At 41.1% G+C, this 19,154-nt stretch overlaps 1 protein-coding gene across 1 annotated transcript in view; it reads right to left on the reverse strand.

Annotated features, from left to right (window-relative positions):
* The window catches only part of ERBB4 (v-erb-b2 avian erythroblastic leukemia viral oncogene homolog 4), a 375,133-nt gene that overhangs the window by 231,744 nt on the left and 124,235 nt on the right, over positions 1-19,154 (reverse strand). The gene's annotated exons all lie outside the window — the stretch shown is intronic.

Consider the following 19,154-nt stretch of genomic DNA (forward strand, 5'->3'; position numbering starts at 1 on the left):
GAGGAGAGGTATAATTCTGAGAGAAGAATGTGTTGGTGGCTGGAGCAAGGCTTGATACTTAGAAGATGCAGGTGTAATATTCTTGCTATGCCACCCTGGTCATGCCATGTCTCTCCTGGTCCCCATTGATACAACAGAGACAGCAGCAACTCTCTGACTCCTGAGAATGTTGTGAAGCTGCAGACACTAACAACTAGGAGATTCTCTGTCAGCCAAAACCAGTACATAAAAAAAATAACAGCTGCTTCATCAAAGAAGGATGAACTGATCTCCTTGCCTGGAAGGTTCCCATTTTAAACTCTTTGTCAAATGTATAAGACTGCTCCCTGGGGCCAGCAGAACAAAGGACATTATCTTAACCTCAAATCATAAAGTGCTCCTTTACATTCTGGATGTGAAAGGCTGTTCCACAGTCTACTGAAGATCTGCAAGGAGAAATATGCTTCACTGCATGTGTGACGGGTGGGAGGAGCAACATCCATCTCCTTTATGAAGCCCTTCGATATCTATATAAGAGCCATCTAGTAATTATTTATTGTTTCCATTCTGGAAGTGCACATCACTCTGGGGAAGATCTTTCATCTTCTGTGCTGTATATTCCTCTGAGTGCAGGAGCTTTAGCACCGCAATGTCTCAAGCCCTTGGTGCTCCCACAAGTGCAGTAGAGGTTCAGCACTAAAACAGAATTATTAAGTGGTCTTATTAACTTGCAAGTTTGCTCATTGGCTCCACAACTAATGCGCACCTTGGCTCCTCGTCCCACGAGGGATCTTGCCTTCTTCAGTTCCCTAAGAGACTGGTTTATTCATACCCACATTGTTCCATGAAGGCAAATGTGATTGCTTTTAATATAACATTAATGTTATGAAGTCTTGATTAAAGCTAACTACCCATACAGGAAAATCACTGATTTATCTTATTTTCTTTTAATAGGTTGATTACTCATTTGTGAGCACAGCCTATGAAAGTATAACAGTAAGGTATTTTGGAAATTGAATGCATATATACAGTCAGAAAAGGATTTAACACATTTTCAAAATCAAAAGAGAAAAAGCAGCCGCCACCTTTAAAAAAAAAGTTACTATAAAGCAGCATGTGAGATAGTTCTTTCCCAATACCAAAAATGAGAAATAATGCACCTCTTGCACTTTCAGTTAACAAGCAATATCCCTTTTAACTGTCTCTGCCAAACAGGCACACAGCATTTTGCAGTTTTTATCAAAGGCTGATTTCCACCTCAAAGAAGGCTGCAATCCCATACATGCAGAAACATTGCAGTGCTGAAGGTGTTTGTACAAGACGTGGAGAAGTGCAAAATTATTTACTGGAGAAAGAGGTAATGAAATAAAAATACACAAGAAAATATTCTTTGTATAAAGTTGGCTTTAAATTAGGACTACTGTGTTTATAGTATTCCTTACTTTATATATATATATAATTAGCAGGTTTTTTACTCAGTTGAAGGTTTTGAGCTTTTTGTTGTTTTGTGTGTTATTTTAAAGAATGATGACTCTGATATCCCAGTTCCATGACTCGGTGCAAAAAATACAGAAACTCCCCTTGGGAATCTCAAAACTTTTTCTTCTTTAATCGAAGACAATAATCTGTAGCTACCTTAGGGGACAGAGTTTGAAATTAATGCTCTTGTCTTTTTTATTTCAGTTCTCACAAAAGAAACGAACCATGGCATAAATCTAAATTTTTTTATTAGCATTATTTTTGTGCCCATAAAATGAAAAAACAAACAGAAAAACACAAAATAGTAGAATGTTGACAAAGAAAATAAAATTGCTCCTGTGCATGTGTTATTTATAACATCGTTGACTTGTCAACCTGTATTTAAATCCTACTATGTGTTTTGATTGTTTCAACTTTGCTACTGTGTGTACAAAATCAGAAAACCAATAATAATCAGAAACAGAAAAAAGGAAAAGAAACCCCAAACCCACTAGGGAGAAAAAAAGGAAAAAGAAATTTTCCATTTTAAACCCAAAAGCTAAACCAACACAGCCTGTTTGCTGTAGCTCAGTACAATGCCTGCTGCATTTGTAAAAGCTTAGTGCTTCAGGTATTTGTGTGCTCCTCTAGGAGTATTAATCGTATTTTCCAGTGCTACGACATATAAGGGGGAGCAAGGTGTATGAGATGTCTGGATGTCCCTTCCATTATCAGAGCCTGCTAGCAGTGTATATGAAGTATATTCTACTTGCCATAGTAGCATATCCACACAAAACACCCATGGCTCCCACTCCAGGGCTGATAAGCAGGTCTGGGTTCTGACAAGAGCTGGAGGCTGCACAGCCAGAACCTTAGTTACAACCTGCTGTTGACAAAGACACTTTTCATAAACAGGATTCAATGTTGAGAAAAATCCATGGCTCTTAAAATGGGAGTTGTTGGGTTTTTTTCTTGAACTACTCTGACCCTTCCAAATGAAAACTGCCCATATCTCCTTCCTGTCTGCTCAGCATAACCAGTTTAACCTTTGTCCATGCTGGTGGGTTCACCAAGGACCCCAACATATTGGGTCATGCAACTGAATTTATCTGTTTGGTGAACCTCAGGAGAGCAACAACCTGCATACAACAGCAATGCAGACACTTACCGTGTCTGTGGAAACACCACAACCCAGAATATATCACAACATGAAAAGTCACCAGATAATGGACTTCAGAAGATACTGTTCAAGGCCAGCAAGGCAAAGGGACAGTATACTGATGTGTGCCCTAAGACTGGAGAGCCACAATACCAACATGATTATTTAGAAGTGTTTGTCAACTGGGATATATTAGAAAAGGACAGCATATACTTAAAGACCTGCTTCAGAGGGCAGAGCACAACGTCCCCTCAGTCATGTTGGAGCCTCAGCTTGTCTAAAGCAGGGAAATATCCCCCTCCCCTTCCTCAAAAGGAATTCAGTGTAGATAACTATAATTCACCATCAAAGTGAGTCAATTCTCTGCAAAAGCAGGAATTTCACAGACCTAGTATTTTCAACTACACACATTTTCTTCTAACAGTTACACCCAGATGGCAGAGCAGCATTGTACCACACATCACAAATTGGTCCATTTTTCTTACAAGGGCTAAATGAAACAATAACCTGCTTTGCTCTGTTCACAAAGCTCGCAGTACCTTTTCTAATGCAGAGTCATCCTGATTTTCTGGTGCATACTATGCTCTTGTGAGGTTGGCTATGTTTCTCGTTGTGTTTTCAAAATGTCCTTATGACAAAATCATTTACTCTGGAGAATAAGCCACACGTTCCTTGCTGGGAAACAAATTAGGTGGGTTTACACTGCCCTGGCTGCTGCAATCTGGATTTACAGAAGCAGTGGAAAGAAATGCCTTAAGGTTCTCAACACAAGGCCTGTGGAAAAGCCTGGCGTCAGCTCACCATGTCCCTCCTCGTAATATCTGTAGCTTGTCTTTTCCTATGGATCCAAGTGTGAGTCCATTTTGAGAAGCATTAGGTCTGTCAAATCACACTCACCACCTCACTTAGGATCACTGCTCTGTGGGAGATCAGAAGACTGATTCTAGATAGGTGCTCTACCAACATGCTCCTTTCTTCAGCCTTGATTAAAGCATTTCTAGTCTCTATAATTACCTGTGGGAACCATTCCTTTCAACTAGCAAGTTCAAGGTAAGTGGGACCACAGCCCACAGGTACCTAGAAATATGAGAAGCTCTACATGAGCTGCCAGTGTGTGCTGGAGCCCAGAGAGCAACTGCATCCTTGGCTGCACCAAAAGAAGTGTGGTCAGCAGTGCCAGGGAGGGGATTCTGCCCCTCTACTTTGCTGTGGTGAGGCTGCACCTGGAGTACTGAGTACAGCTCTGGAGATGTCAGCACAGGAAAGACATAGAGCTGTTGGAGAGGGTCCAGAGAAGGGCCACGAAGATGATCAAAGGGCTGAAGCACCTCTCCTATGAAGACAGGCTGCAAGAGCTAGGGCTGTTCAGAGTCTAGAGAAGAGAAGGCTCTGGAGACACTTTAGAGTGGCCTTCCAGTGTCTGAAGGGGGCCTACAAGAAAGCTGGGGAAGGGCTTTTCACTAGAGAGCAGTGATAGGACAAAGGGTAATGGTTTTAAACTGAAAGAGGGGAGGTTAGACATCAGGAAGAAATTCTTCACCATGAGGGTAGCAAGGCACTGGAATAGGTTGCCCAGGGAGGTTTTGGAAGCCCACTACCTGGAGGTGTTTAAGGCCAGGTTGGATGAGGCTTGTGCAGCCTGGTCTAATGTGAGGTGTCCCTGCTTATAGCAAGGGGGTTGGATCCTGATGGTCTTTAAGGTCCCTTCCAACCTTAGCCATTCTGTGATTCTATGAAAATACAATTCAGGCATAGTAATTGAAGCAAGTCATACAGGACTTTCTACTTGCATATAATTGCTTTTCAACACTTTGCAATTAACTCCTTCCAGGGGATCAAGACTAGTCCCTCCAAAATGTGGACTCCAAGACTTCTTTTCCCTGTAGCAGGCTTTTATCTTTCCCATAAACTGAATTCCACTTAGGACCAAAAGATATTATTTGTGGAGCTCTTATGAGCACATTTTGTATTGAAGCAAGTTATCAGAAGCAAAAGGAACCTGCACAGTAATAAGATGTCTGATTAATCAAATCTATAGAAGTGACAAAGGCTTTAAAAGAGAAACCAGTTTCCTGTAAAACAGTGACCAGAACTCTTAAAATATTCTGATTCCTGGGCATACATTATTCCACAGTAATTAAATGTTCTTCCCTCTTTTTACTCTATTATAATCTGTGACATAAAAAGAACATATGCCACATGGCTGCCACAGCTGAGGAGAAGGCAAGTTGAAGAAAGCTGGTTTTGCAAAGTTGATGTTTTTAAGATTTCAGAGTACAGTTGGTGGTAGGCATCAAATCTGCAGAGAACTGATAGGCAATGCTGCCTCCTCCCTTCCTAGGGAGGCTGTAGCTGCCTTCTCTTCTCCTACAGAGTTTCTCCTCTGGCTTGCTTAATTTCCCCACTTCCTGCTAAACAAGATAAGCCCAGGGAGAAACAATATCCATTAAAAAGGTTAGAAAGGCCAGGCTTAACTCTTCAGTGTAAAAAGGCCCCCAAACTCCCATCAATGTTTAAAAAATTCAAAGGGTTTGGCTTTGTTCTTTTCTGTCTTTTCATGGCAGACAGATTCTGTTTCTTGCCATGTTTTTAAGCTTTTGAAATATATGTTGTTTTGTTCCTTCTGCACCACAAAGCCTGCTCTTTCTTTTAATCCAAAAGCTAAGCATCACCACTTGAGCCCCACAACTGTTGCCTGGGTTCCACTGCTACCACCATAACCCAACCAGCACTACACTTGCATTGAATCATAGGGTTCAGGCAACAAGTAGGGAAGAATTGTGACCAAACTTCACAGTTCTTTTAAAACAAACTTTGATGTGAAAATATATTTTGCTGTTTAAAACTGTATTATTTGGGCACCCTTCCCATGCTGTTCCCCCTAACCTTCCAGTTTCCATATGAGGTTAATAAAACACATTCACTAACTTCTGTGATCTGTGACTCCAAATTAAATGCCATGTTTACTTGTTGGTGTAAGACAAACATCTAAGTATATTTAGAAAAAGTTTAACATTAAAATGTGAGCCCAGGCAAATCTTACTTTTTAATACATGTCACAGTGCCAGATGTGCCTCCTGAAACTATTAATGATTATTTCATGTTATTAGCATTAATATCTACAGCAGAATCTGCAGTATTGAATCAAATGGAAAAATGGTTCAATTCTAGCATTTGACCACTATATAGTATAAATTACTTATTGCCAGCGAATTGATGCTGAGGGAACTGGCTATTTGAAAAGCAAACCTGTCTGACCCATCAGAATTAGGCAATCAGCTGATTTCGTTTGCTACCTGCAACTGCTGCAAACCGAGTGAGGTTGAAGAGCAGGGTGGCTCCTCAGCCTGTGGGAGCAGGGGGGATCCTAAGCTGGCTCTGCTCTGAGCATGACAAGGACAGCTCAGTTCACACACACTTCCCAGCATGGAGCAACACTCTTGGTTATCTCCTATTTTTGCCCTTTCTTTTCCATCACAGCAGAGAAGAGAAGAGGTCAAGAAAGTGCAAAAAGCTCACTAGAAAATTATTGCCAGCAATGAAGGAATGGTAGGATTAATGTGTTTTTTTTTCTGGACAAAAATAATTATGATCCTGTATTTTTTTCATCCTTTAGTTCCTATGAATTACATGAACTCATTTAAATACATGGGGCTTAAGGATCTTTTTCTTCTAACAAAAAAAATATGCTAAGCTCCATCTCCATAAGCATTATCATCAGAAGCAAAGCTATGACAGACATAAGCAAATCCAGATATGAATTATTAGAGCCTCGCAGAGGACCATGGCTGTCCACAATTGCATTCTCAATTATTTGTAGAGCTTTGACTTCAAACTGCTCTCTCTTTGCATACTGGTCAGTGAAAATCAGACAGTTTCACCCCCGTGTTGGAAGGAGAATGTATAATGAGGAGGGGAAAAAAAAAAAAAGTAAAGAAAGAAGTTACCACTTCCTTTTTTTTTCTTCTTAAAAAGAAACAAAACCAAAACAAACAACAACAAAACAAACAAAAAAAAACCCCAACAGCGCAACTTTTCTCCATTTGATCACAGGGAAGATGGAAGCAGGAGGCAAAAAGGAGGATTTGTAGAGGTGCTACCCCTGCCTTGATGGCATGACATTAGTTCCACTCAAAACACATGAAAACCTGTTAGACTTGGCATGAGAAACCCAGAGTTTTCTGAGCTGATTTCTTACATCCATTAACAAACTCAAAAAAGAAGACCAACAATGCACCCAGAGTGGTGCTGAACTGGATCCCCCACCACACCCAGATGGAGCCAAAAAATGTTGATCCACAAGGCGTAAATAGCACAAATGTGGCTTAACAAAGATAGCAGCTCTTAGGCCAGAATAGAACTGCTGTGAATGAGACTGGCAGATCAAGTCAAACCTTTTTTTCCCTTTAATTTGATGCACTGTTGGATGTGAACAGTTTCAAAGACATCCCCCTCTTCCTTTCACTACAATTGATAGCACTGAGATGGTGTGCTAGTGCACTGTGTCAAACAGAGGGCACCTAGTTAGATAAAATTATGCTTAAAACACATTCACAGCACAGGCTCAGCTTGGTTCAAGACTAAGAGCACACACATGAAGCCATTTTAGATTCTTGCACTTGGCTTGGAAAGTCCAGAGAAACCAAACCCATTACACAATTACACAATTTTCACATGCCTGTAACAACAAAAGCAGTCTTTATTTTATTTATTTTTTTTCTTCTGGCTATATCTATCTTTCAGCTTCTGCTGCCACAAAATGGCAAAAGAACCCAAACAATACAGCATAGAGATATGAACTTTGACCAAAGTCAAATGTATATGGATCGACTGCTTCATGTCTCCACTAAGCACAAAAGCCCAAACTTCCATCCAACTCTAAACACCTAACAGAATTTTCAAGAAAAAAAGGGGATGAACAGACATGAATCTGTCATTCTTTGTAGGGCTATGCCTAACTTAAACTGTGCAGAAGACTAAAAAGTGCTTCAATCCAGCTTGGTTAGAAACCAAGCCAGAGGTTTCACATTTTAGCCTTGTAATGTTTCTAAAGCAGATTTCTACCCCAGCTCCTCTGTCCAAGGGACTTCCTTGTCCCAAACAAAACCACTTTGGATTTTGCAGTGTTCTGGGGAGATTTACCTGCCAGCAGCAGATTTGGAAGAGTTGGTGTTTAAAAGTATCACCAAACAACATTCACCTGCTCTAGACTTGGAGAAAATGCCTCCCCCTTAACCTTGTGTTGTGTGGACAATCAAAACCACTAGGTATCTTTTTATGCCAATGTTATTTTTGGTATTCAGCTCTTTAGTTATGTTCTCACTTTCAATGAAGTTTTTACTAGCACAGAAATTACACTAAGCATTCCTTAAATCGGTGCTATCTGTAACATATTTACAGTTTTGAAACACTGGAAATAAATACTATTTACCTCATTTTAGGACAACTAAACAAGTATCACTTAATTTTGTTAACATTTCAGCCACAACAGCATGTGGTGATCTCTTGCTCACACAGATCAGAAACCATTTGTTGACCAAAGCCATTCCCCATTAGCACTGCTGAGTTTGCCCTTTGCTTATCGTGTACCCTGATCAAACTGGAAGTAATATTCTTTGCTTTGAGGTTTTGATCATCTAGAAGATTTCAAGAGGCAGCCAGCATCTGATAGAACATGTCATAGATTTGGGAGAGCCTGTTAAAACCTCCCTTAATTTTGTAGTACTTGGTATGATTCTTTTCTGTCCTTGAGAGATGATGGCTTTGGTTTTGTGTGCAACCAACTTTACAAAGTTTACTTGCTAATTTTTTCATGCACATACAATGATCATTTGGACCTAATAATAAACAGCATTTTGCACAAATAGAGAATGAGTTTTGAGTCAGTATCAGTTTCACAGCTCCCCATAGCTGTGTGTGTTTATGCGCAAAGCAGAACCACTTGTCTTCAGTCTTGCCCAAAGGTACCCCCCTGACCCCAAATTACATTAATTACTTCCCTTGGCTAAATCATCACTTGCTCTCTGTGCTGAACATGCTTCCAGGAGTCACTGATTGATTGGCTCAGCGTGGCTAGTGGCGGGTCCTTTTCAGAGCCAGCTGGAACTGACTCTGCCCAGCACAGAATCATAGAATCATTTTGGTTAGAGAAGTCCTTTAAGATCACCAAGTCCAACCATTAACCCAGCACTGCCATGTCCACCACTAAACCGTGTCCCTCTGCACCACATCTTGCACATCTTTCAAATACCTCTAGTTATGGTGACTCCACCATCTCCCTGGGCAAAATGTTCCAGTGCCTGACAACCCTTTTGGACAATCCCTGCTCCACATCCACTGCTGAAACCCCTGTTGCAAAACATAGGTGCTGTCTCCATGTCTCTCACAGGAACTTTATTTTAGGAGTTAAGGGCGCCAGCATACTGCCCACCCTCCTTGGCTTTATGGGAGAAGAGAAATCAGTGACTCTCATGCTCTGAGAGTATGAAAGTGACTGCTCACTCTTTACACCTCATCAGAAACAGATTAAAAAAGAAAAAACACTCATCCTCCCCCATAATCATTGCAGATGAACTCTTTTTTCAATTACAGCTTAGTTTTGTTCCAGCTCCTGCTGTTTGTTCACCTGTAGATGCAACTGTCCCTTACACCTCTTCTCTCTTGTCCACCCTGCCCTGGGCTATTTTGGCTTAAAATATAACACTTCCTATAACAGTCAAGATAAATACAGTTTTCCCACTAAATTTAGGCAAGAATATTCTCTAGCAGGTGCCTGGGCTTCTTAAGAACTTGGCAATCCTTTAATCTCCAGACACTTCCCCCACCCCCAGCACCCCCCCCAAAAAAAAAAAAAAAAAAAAAAAAATCACAAACAAAACAAATGCAGTATGGATCAAATATTCAATCAGAATACTTAAAATGCGATTACATTCATCAGGGTGTTCTGTTAGGCTGCGTATTAAGCCTGGGATTTATTCAATATCCTCCCTTTTTTATAAAGCAATATTTTTCCACTCTATAAATCATCTGATCCCTGGACTAAAGCCTTTTTTGCACAAAAGAGATACAAAAAAAAAGGAGGTGGTGGGGAGGAAAAAAAATAATGAAAAAGCTGCTTAGATTTTCCTGCATAGACTGCTCCAGTGGAGACATAAGAGACAAATAAGACAGTGAGCAAAGACATTTCTACTGAAGCAGGGAAGCTAATTTCAGAAACTGAGATTCTGCAGTTATGGCTTTAATAAGTAGTTGTCAAATGAGTTCCTTCTTTAACTCCATTTTCAATGTAAACGCATGTGTCTGCATGTACCTCTCTATGAGCATTTCCCCTCATCTTGCAGTTTTAAACAAGTTCTGAAGTGTAATCCCATTGTTTTGCACCAGAGCTATTTGGCAATTTTCCAACCCAATGGATTTTTATTGGGGAAATGCCAACCTGTTTAAACCCAATTTTGGGGGGGTTTAAATAACTTCAACAAAGTCTTTCAGCACAGACACATTTCAGACATGGAAGGGAGCTCCCAAGAAGAGAACCACCCTATTCAGCCAACTTCATTACAAGCAGTTTTTGCTCAGGCTTGGCTGTGGGTGAATTTGGCTCTTCTTCTGGGCAGAGGAAGGAGTGAGGTGGTTCCACGTTCAGATTGTCACCTGGGCCACTGCACTATCATCTGCTTTTGGAAAGTGGCAGTAACACAACCCCTTTCACTCCCTCTCCTGTCCACATCCTCCCCCCCCTTCGTCATACCAGAAAGGCTTGCCTTTTATTAGCATCTACAAGCCAGGAAAAGCCACAAGCCTCTCTTCTCCTCCCATGGAGAGCTAAAGCTGAAGCACATACAGATGCCCAACAGGCTGCCACCATCAGCTTCCTGCAGAGTCTCCAGTGCAGCCAGCCCCAACCTGCTGTGCTGACAGTTGCTTTCCTATCCTGCAGATTGAGTTCCTCAGAACTCATCCACAACCAAAAGTTTGTAAGTAAAAGGCTGGTTTTCTTTCACATCAGAGTGCTCAGGTTGCCTTGCACTACCTTTCTGCTACAAGGAAGGCGTGGTTCTCAGTTGCTGGCTGGTGGTTTAGGACAACTGTCGCTGCTGGTTCTGAGATGCTAACTGATACACCTTCAGGAGCTCTTAGGCTCAGTACATTGACAAAGAAGTTCAAGTACTCAATAGCTTGCTGTGCAAAATCAGAAAAAGGCAGGGATGGCACTGGCTTAATGATTTTGATAATCTGCAAATTAGAGCTCAGAAATTAATCTAATTAACATTGCATCAGTCTCTTTAGTGCTTTGAGGCAGACTGGGTTAGTGATTTTATGACTGGCTTGGACAACATCAAGCAGGGAAGGAGTGGGATCCCCCCCTGCATATATGCATATATAATGGTCCAGAAGCTAGAGGCAATAACTTGCAAAGCCTTGGTAGCTCCACACACTGCCCTGCAACCGTTACTTCCCCAAATATATCTGTGATGCTGTCAGATGCCTAAAATTTGCTGTCTTATTTTACACCTGGGCAAAATTCAGTACTGCTACATGCAGCCAAGTGCAATGGTATTTTACCAGCTGCATCTGACTGACAGCTGTCACAACCCACTGTTTGTAATATCTCAGGCTGGCACCATGGAAGGCAGTGGGATCTCTGCAAAACAGCTATGTCTGAGCACGTATTACCCAACCACTTCCCTTCCTTGAACAAGGCACTGACCAGCAGTGCTCCCACCACCATTTTTGAGGCAGACAGTATCAGCATCCTAAAAGGTCCTTTAGAAAGCTGCAGAGTCATATTTGCAACTTCTCAGATACACACTGACATACCCTCTTCCAGTTGAGACAACCTGCACTTCTCTTGCTGGGCTGTCTACTGCCAGCTGGAAATACTGGAACAGAGATTTCTGTAGAGGTTTTTACAAGTTTCCCAAAATTACACCACTGGTCTGATGAAAGGTTCTATGTCAATTGGAAGACCAATTTTGAAATAAATTCTTTTGAAATAACACTACCAAGCGTTTTGTTAACACTTGAATTAAGGGTATTGGCATTTCCATTTCAACTACTATAACAACTTACTCAAAACTAAAGACCATTTTGGGTAACGCATATTTTCTTAATTTAATTTGCTTGTTGATGACAAATTCCCTACATTAAATAAGGGAAATCTATCAAAATCAAACCAAATCTACATATAATCTTGAGTTGTTCACAGCAGTAATTGTGATTGGGACACTGTGTCACCCTGTTGCTGAGCACATTTCTCTTCCAGATGTAGGAAAGGGACCCACAGGAGCCAAGCCAGCTCAGAGCTGCCCAAAAGCCCTGGGAGATCTGGCTTTTCTTCTCAGCTCTGCTGTCAAGAAGGATGAGAGCACATGGGAATTGTGACTCTCATTTCCAAATGAGCAATAAATTAGGCAAAGGAGTCATTGTAGCCAGATAGAAGGATTTCTGCATTGCTTCCAGTTAAAGAAATTACTGCTGTTCTGGAATTCTCTTTCTCTCTTTTTTTTTTTTTTTTTTTTTTCCTCCTTTTCTTTTCTTTTTTTTTACATTATTTTTTATTTTTTCCTTTTTGTTTGTTCCAGAAGATGCAAAGACAGCAAATTAGATAAATCACTTAGGTCTCCAAGCTCTGCAAGGAGCATAATAAAGATATTTTTCTCTTTCATAGCTGAAATTCTACACAGAGAAGATGGAGAATGGTTGCTTTCCAACACAGATGAGTTAGTGATCAGTAACAGGATAGAGTGAAATGCAGGGGGGGGGGAAAAAAAAAAAAAAAAAAAAAAGCATTAAATATATATATGGCTGCATATTTATAAAAGTAAAATAGAACATACATGAAATCTGTAAAATATAGAAAGAGTTCTTTGATAAACTGGTTCCTAGTAGGCATAAAATAATCTTGGCTAACATAGGTAGCTCAGACAGTTTGACTATTTTATTTTAAAAAAAAAAATAATCAGCTGCTCCATTATCACTGTCACATATGGAAAGTGCTATTCCTGATTTATAGACACGGTAAAGTACTTATTACTTCTAAAAAATTGCCTTGCAAAAATAGTTAACTTTTAAATTAAAATATTCCATTAATTTAACTGAAACAGATTATAGAATTTTGAAATGCTTTGTATAGTAAGCTGTCAGAAATGTTAATACCACATTAGGGCTCTTTGATTAAGTTGGTGGATAGCTCATATAGCACAACTAATTGCAAATCTTCATTCGATGATATGGGGCGATAAGGATACCCTGGAACAGCTAATGCTTCAAACCCAGGGATTCACAGCCTGGAATCCCCTGCAGTGGGGCTTCAGGACAGTCTTATAAACAAAAGAGGCCAAAAGAATTCATTCGATATCAGCACCAAGTCAAGAGGAAATATTGGTCTGAGTTCAGACAGAGGTGATGCACTGGTACCTAATTTGCTATCCTGCCTGTCTCACAGAGATAGGGAATACTAATGCTTTTATTATGCATGTTTCCTACACTGCAGCTTTAGCTGTTCACCTGCATAACCCCACAAGATGCAAGTCCCTTTTACTTTATTCTACCTTCACCTGTGCCATTTCCTTCTCTGCTGATTTACAGTAACACCAATATGGAGGCTAACCATGGTCCATCAAGAGGTCAGCTGCTTCACTTTCCTGACCCCTTCAGTAGGTGTTGCCACAATGACCACAGAGCAGGTGATTTGGCAGCACTTCAGGCTGACTTTACACCTATTTCAGTATGATTTAAATGCACACAAGGTCAGCTTTCACATACACCACAGCTTTGTTGCTCACTGCCCTCCACTCCTGTAGTCATCCTCAGCCACTGCAAACTGTAAAATGTTCTTAAACCCAAAAAAACCAGCAGTCACATTGGCTTAATTCAGTACTAGCAAAACTCGGTGCACAAGATGCACAAGTAGCAGTCCTGACCCAACAGGCCACTAAGTCCAAGTAGGGAGGATAGTTCTGCTATACTCTTGAAAGCTGGGCTCCACCAGTCTCGCTTCCTCAGCAGACAAGTTTTCACCACTCTGAGGTATTATGATAGACTAAACGGGCCATGCAAAATAGCCTCACTGTTAATAAACCATATTTGTGAAGTATAGTAAGCAGATGAAGAATGAAAATAGATGTTCCCTGCTTAGATGTTCCATTGCTTAGATTTCACCTTCTTTGGACTCCAATTTACAACAACTTCCTTTATACTGTGCTTCATTTTCACTTATCTTGCTCTCTTCTGCCTGAATCTTTCTCTTCATTTCTGTCAGGGTCGTTGCTGAATTCCAATTAAACCATAAAAACTCGTGAGAACAAAAGGAAGGGCAACACATCCAATGCAGACCTGAGCAAGTGACAATTGCAGGCTGTGTCTATCACAGTTTAAAAGTATCATGTCAAATAAACGAACTAATTACAACATGCCTTCAGTGAACCCAGGACAGTATTTAACGGCAGAAAAAGTCTATGTCTAACATAAATCTAAAGGCAGGAAGAACAGCTTGTACCCAAAACATTTCTCCTGCAGCTATATCTGGAAAACAACCTAGCTTCAAAGTCAAAGGTGCACACTTAGAAGGCCCAACACAAGCAAATGCAAAACTTAGCATGAGAACAAAGCATGAGAACCGTATGAGCACAGAAGTAGTCAACTCAGCTCAGGTTAGGTTTCCTATGTCCTTCCTCCTTCTGTTGTCACACAGTGCTGTAAAGTAGCATCATTTTTAATGAAAATGGTTTCCTACCAGTAGGGAATTGTGGCAGTTTCCTGCTCTGAAGAGGCGAAAGGGTGAAAGCTGGTATTACCTTCACCAACAACTGCCCCATTAGTCAAGCCTGCTATGTTCCTGACTGCAGCAGGTATTGCAGCAGTGAGTTCCACAAATCAGATAGCTGCCTACAAATGTATTTATTATTCCTTGTTTCATGTTTGTGGTGTTAGTCTTTCTCATCTGTGTGATGAAAACCTATCAAGAGGAGAGTTATAGAGAGCTTTAGTTTGTCTGCCTGCATGTGCCATTGCTAAATTGCCTCAGTGTTTCCATTGGAAACTCTCCCCTACATGATTTTCTTGGGTCTGCTCAGTTTATAGTACAAAACAGAATTAAACACTTAAGTCTCCATGAAAAGTTTTCTATGAGGTGCCTGGAAAAATGCACATCCATTTTGGGATGGTACAACTGTTGCACAGCACCATGAACAGATTGTTACAGGAGCAGCAATACTTTCTGAACTATTTCAATAATTGTTCTTTATACACATCTTGATATTCTTGTCTTAGAATAGCTTTGGGTAAAAAAAGCCCAGATGTCTTCATTGAATTGTTGATCCTTTGATAACAAAGCAAGCAATTTCTTTAACAGCCTCAGGGAAATTCACGTTGGTTTTTAAGCAATAAAGCAAATTAGTACCATAGCTTTAAAGGTTAACAGAATAATCACCATCCAATAGTAGGGGAAGAAGATTAAATTATTAAAAAGTCAACTTGTTGCTATGTTGTGATGTTGTTTATTATCAGTAATAGTGTAAAGTCAGTTCCTCTGCATTCTGTAAAGACCTGATTCCTGCACAGAGAGTTACGCTTAACATGCTCTGCCCTGAGCAGCTTGTACAGAGGATGGACAAGGCAGGTGAAACAAAGGCATGAAGATGCAAAAGGACATTGCACAGTGGGACAGAGGGGCAGTGGCAGCACCACGGCCAGGCTGTAGTCTTTGGATGCACAACATAAGGCCTTATCCTGTGTCCCACTGAGCCTCTCCAAGACACCCAACAAAGCAGACCTGAAATTTCCCCCACAAATGCCTGTCTCATGTATCTACATAGAGCAATGTAGTACAGACCAAATGCTTTTTCTGTGTTGCATAGCCTCAGAAAAGATCATGTGGTCCTTGAACGTAGCACAGACACGTTCACTTCTCCCCAGGGCTGGCAGCAAAGGAACTAGCTCATGGACACTGCAAGCTGGCAAGCTGCTACACACAGAGGCATTTCAGATGGGGTCATTTACTGTGCTGCAACAGCTAGGCTGTTCTTGGTAGCTAAGCTAGTTCATTTCAAGCCACTTTAGATACCTTTCTGAGTAAGTACTCCTCTGATACAGATGAGCAAGCTTTATCCATGCTCCAAGTCCCCTCAAAGCTGTACAGTTTCTTTAGCACAGTACTAGACTTGGGCTAAGATATCCTGACGCAAAACGCAGCACGGTGTTACTATAGAGAGACAAGTCAGACTCAGCTGTAGGCTGAACAAAGGAAACTCATACTGACCCGAAAAAGACTGCAGACATAACTTCAGCCACCCTGCAGTTAGCAGTCTAAGCACATCTCGTCCCAAGGAGTCAAGTCTGATTAATTCTCCAGCACTCCTTCACCGAAACACCAGGAGGAAAATGAGATGGGGCCATCCTCCTCTGATAACCATATAACATCCCCCCATGACTCCAAACTCCTTCAGAGTGTCACCTGCAATCACTAGTAGGACATCCCTATCATCACAGCCTCTCAGAAAATTAGGCATATGCACAACAGAAAAGAAGGAAGAAATACAAGTTCTAAGAAATATCCCTTTTTTCCCCACACCCAATCAAATACTCCTTAGAGGAGACCCTGTTTTCCCACCACAGTTCACAGGGGTTTTCTGATTGTCAAGACAATACTGAACTCACAGTCTCTTTCCCTCCAGACACGTACATCTTCCCTTCCAGCAACAAGGACTTGAAAAGGACAATGGGGCTCTGCATCACTTGCTGCAAGGCTCAGCTAAGCCACCTCTCCATGACAGCTTTTGGTAATCAGGATGGAGAGAGAACAGAGACTGTCCTGTCTGTAATTGCTGTAATTGTGGGTGATCCTCACCCAGTGCCCTACAGCTCCTGGCATTTCCCCACAGGTCCCTGCAGGCTGGCCATGCTTCAGCTCACTGCACTGGGGCACTGATGAGGTCCAAGCCTGAGGGGCCACAACATCAGGAGGTGCAGCAGCTCCTCTGGGACATGATACTTCTGAGATACCAGCTCAACACCTTCAGAAATTCCTACAGGTGCTGGGACTTTTACTTATTTTGGGCCCTTGGTAAGCAACTGCAGTTCAAATTGCACAGAATATCATTGTCTTAATCAGACTTTGAGCACTGATAGGCCCTGGCATGGGGAAGAGTAACAGCTCCACGACACAAAGTCCCTTTAAGGCAACAGGTTCATGCATCATTTTATTTTCTTCAGCCAAGCAACTGGTGGTCACAGAATTCCTGGTTATTTACTAGTCTCCAGGTGGGGGGTTTGAAAAGCTATCTTGTCTGGAACCATCTGGTTTTCCACATGGATGATTTTACCACATCTGAAGTCTGCTTGTGCCATCACCCTTCAGCAGTTTGCGAGTCACAGTGTAAAAGAAAGCTGTTCTCTTCCTTCATGGATAAAATATGCTTGTGCTGTTATGTTTGCATAACACAAAGTACCAAAGTATCCAAAGTATATATATTTTTTTCCTTTTTTGGATTTATTTTTTCACACAAAAGGACTACTAGCTTTGCCTCATGATGGAAAGGGGAAAGAAATTAAAAGGGAGGCAAAGAGAGCAAAAACTGCCACAGATGGGAGAACAGAAAATGTTTCCTTTGGCAAAACCAAGACTAAGTGCAAAAAAACAAGGAAAAGATGAAAGACATCTTGAAATGTAACATGACAGGCATAGTGACACAGCTTATAGAAACTGTTAGCTTTAGGAAGGGGAAACTGCCAGGAACCTCATCCAACTCCAGTCAAGAATAAAGAAAGTTCACAGGTGGCTGCAGGGGCTGAACCATTCTCTCTCTCAGGTCCTCTTTCTGCCTGCAACATAAAGATAGGTGAGGAGTCCCAGAAACCAAGAAAGCCTTAAGCGAAACAGCACGGGGATACACAGTTTAAAATCTTCTGACCATCCTTCCCTTCCTCAGTTTGGGCACTAGGCTGCCTGAAGTGCACAAAAGAGACCAAGAACGAGTCAGTGGGACTTGACTCTCATCAAAGGGACTAAGTTGCTCTGAAATGGCTTTTACTTGCACCAGGACTCCTGGCCAGTCCCCAGGTTGCTAAGAGCAGTGCCCCAGCCTCACTTCTGTCACTGGTTGTACTGGGGCCAGTTTGGTATTTCCCCATTCCTTCTTTCTTTACCTTGAGGCTGTTTGCAATGAGATTTCCATACTTGGTATTCATGTGTGCTGGGATCCTGCATGAAAACACATGGTAATGGGACTCCCTGTTCCACTAGCACATCTTCAAAAGCCTTCCACATCAACAGATGGAGGGAAAGCCTTTTCTGAATGTGAGCCTCCATAAGCCAACTTCTACATTCTCATTTTAGTTACTATGTGGAGTACATAGAAACCAAGCAGTAATTGGGTTCTCCTAGTACTCCAAAATCAGTGGAGTTGAGACACCCTGCTTGTGTTCACTGTTTATTCTGGAAAGACAATATTGCGATTTCTAGTATGGAAATGAAGGTAAGGATTCCCCAGGTGAGAAACTGTGTGTTTCACAACTCTGCAGGAAAAATCCATGCCAACTATTAGTCTACTGCTTTTGTTTTTAACATGTAATGAGCAAAGGTGTTAAAAATTAAAACACAATAGGAATAATGCAACACTATTAAATTATCTTTTTGCCATCTGTCAAAATTGCAGTATTTTCCAACTACTGTCAAGCGAGTTACTAATTTATCACAGTATCTCCCTTCCTGTCATGTGATAAAATAGAATACAATTGCTAATGCAGTACATTTAACCTCTGTCAGTAGTTTGTAATTTTGTATGGAACCATAAACCAGGTGACTGCCTGAAGGATCCTGGCAGCCTTCCTAAGGATTTGTCAAAAGACAAATTGGATCCCCATTGCAGCAAATGCGAAGCTACAGAGCAATTGGTGCTGTATGCTACAATCTTGTCAGAAGCAGCCTTTGCACATAGTAAGAACCTAGGGCTGGTGGATTTATCACAGTGGACAAAAGCATCGTGTCTTTTCCCAGCATCTCCATGACTTGACAAATATCACACTTTTTTTCCTCTATTACCAAACTACCTCCTGATGGTTTGGCAGTTGGCTGATTGTTTTACAGTGACCAGGCAAGGTCTCACCTCCTGTTTGCATCTACTGAGGTGGCCAAGGAATGTTCTGATTTACAGGCAGTCCAAGTGAGACCTGAATCATGTCCATTAAATCTCCAGCAGAGGAATTAAACAGGCATCCTCCTTGGAAGAAACAGCTGAGTTCATCACTTTTTGTTTTCTATCTTTTACATGAAAGTAATGGAACAAGTTTGTGTCCAATTTTCGATTAGAAAAATATGATTCTTCTTAAGTGTTAACAAAGCAAATGCAGAACAAGTCACCCCAATTATTGTTATCTGTGGATTTTATACCATCCTTCCCATCTAAGATAAATAATTAACTAACCTTTCTATTCTGTAAGCTCTTCACACATCTTAGTCTGCAATTTTCTGCTTTTCTGCCCCCTTGCTGATAGAATTTTATCTTACGAGTTTATTGACAGTAAATATAATTTACTATATATATAGTAAATTTTTATTTTC

This window comes from Chaetura pelagica, unplaced genomic scaffold, assembly GCF_000747805.2.
Source record: "Chaetura pelagica isolate M959 unplaced genomic scaffold, ChaPel_1.0 scaffold300, whole genome shotgun sequence".
Taxonomy (NCBI): Eukaryota; Metazoa; Chordata; class Aves; order Apodiformes; family Apodidae; genus Chaetura; species Chaetura pelagica.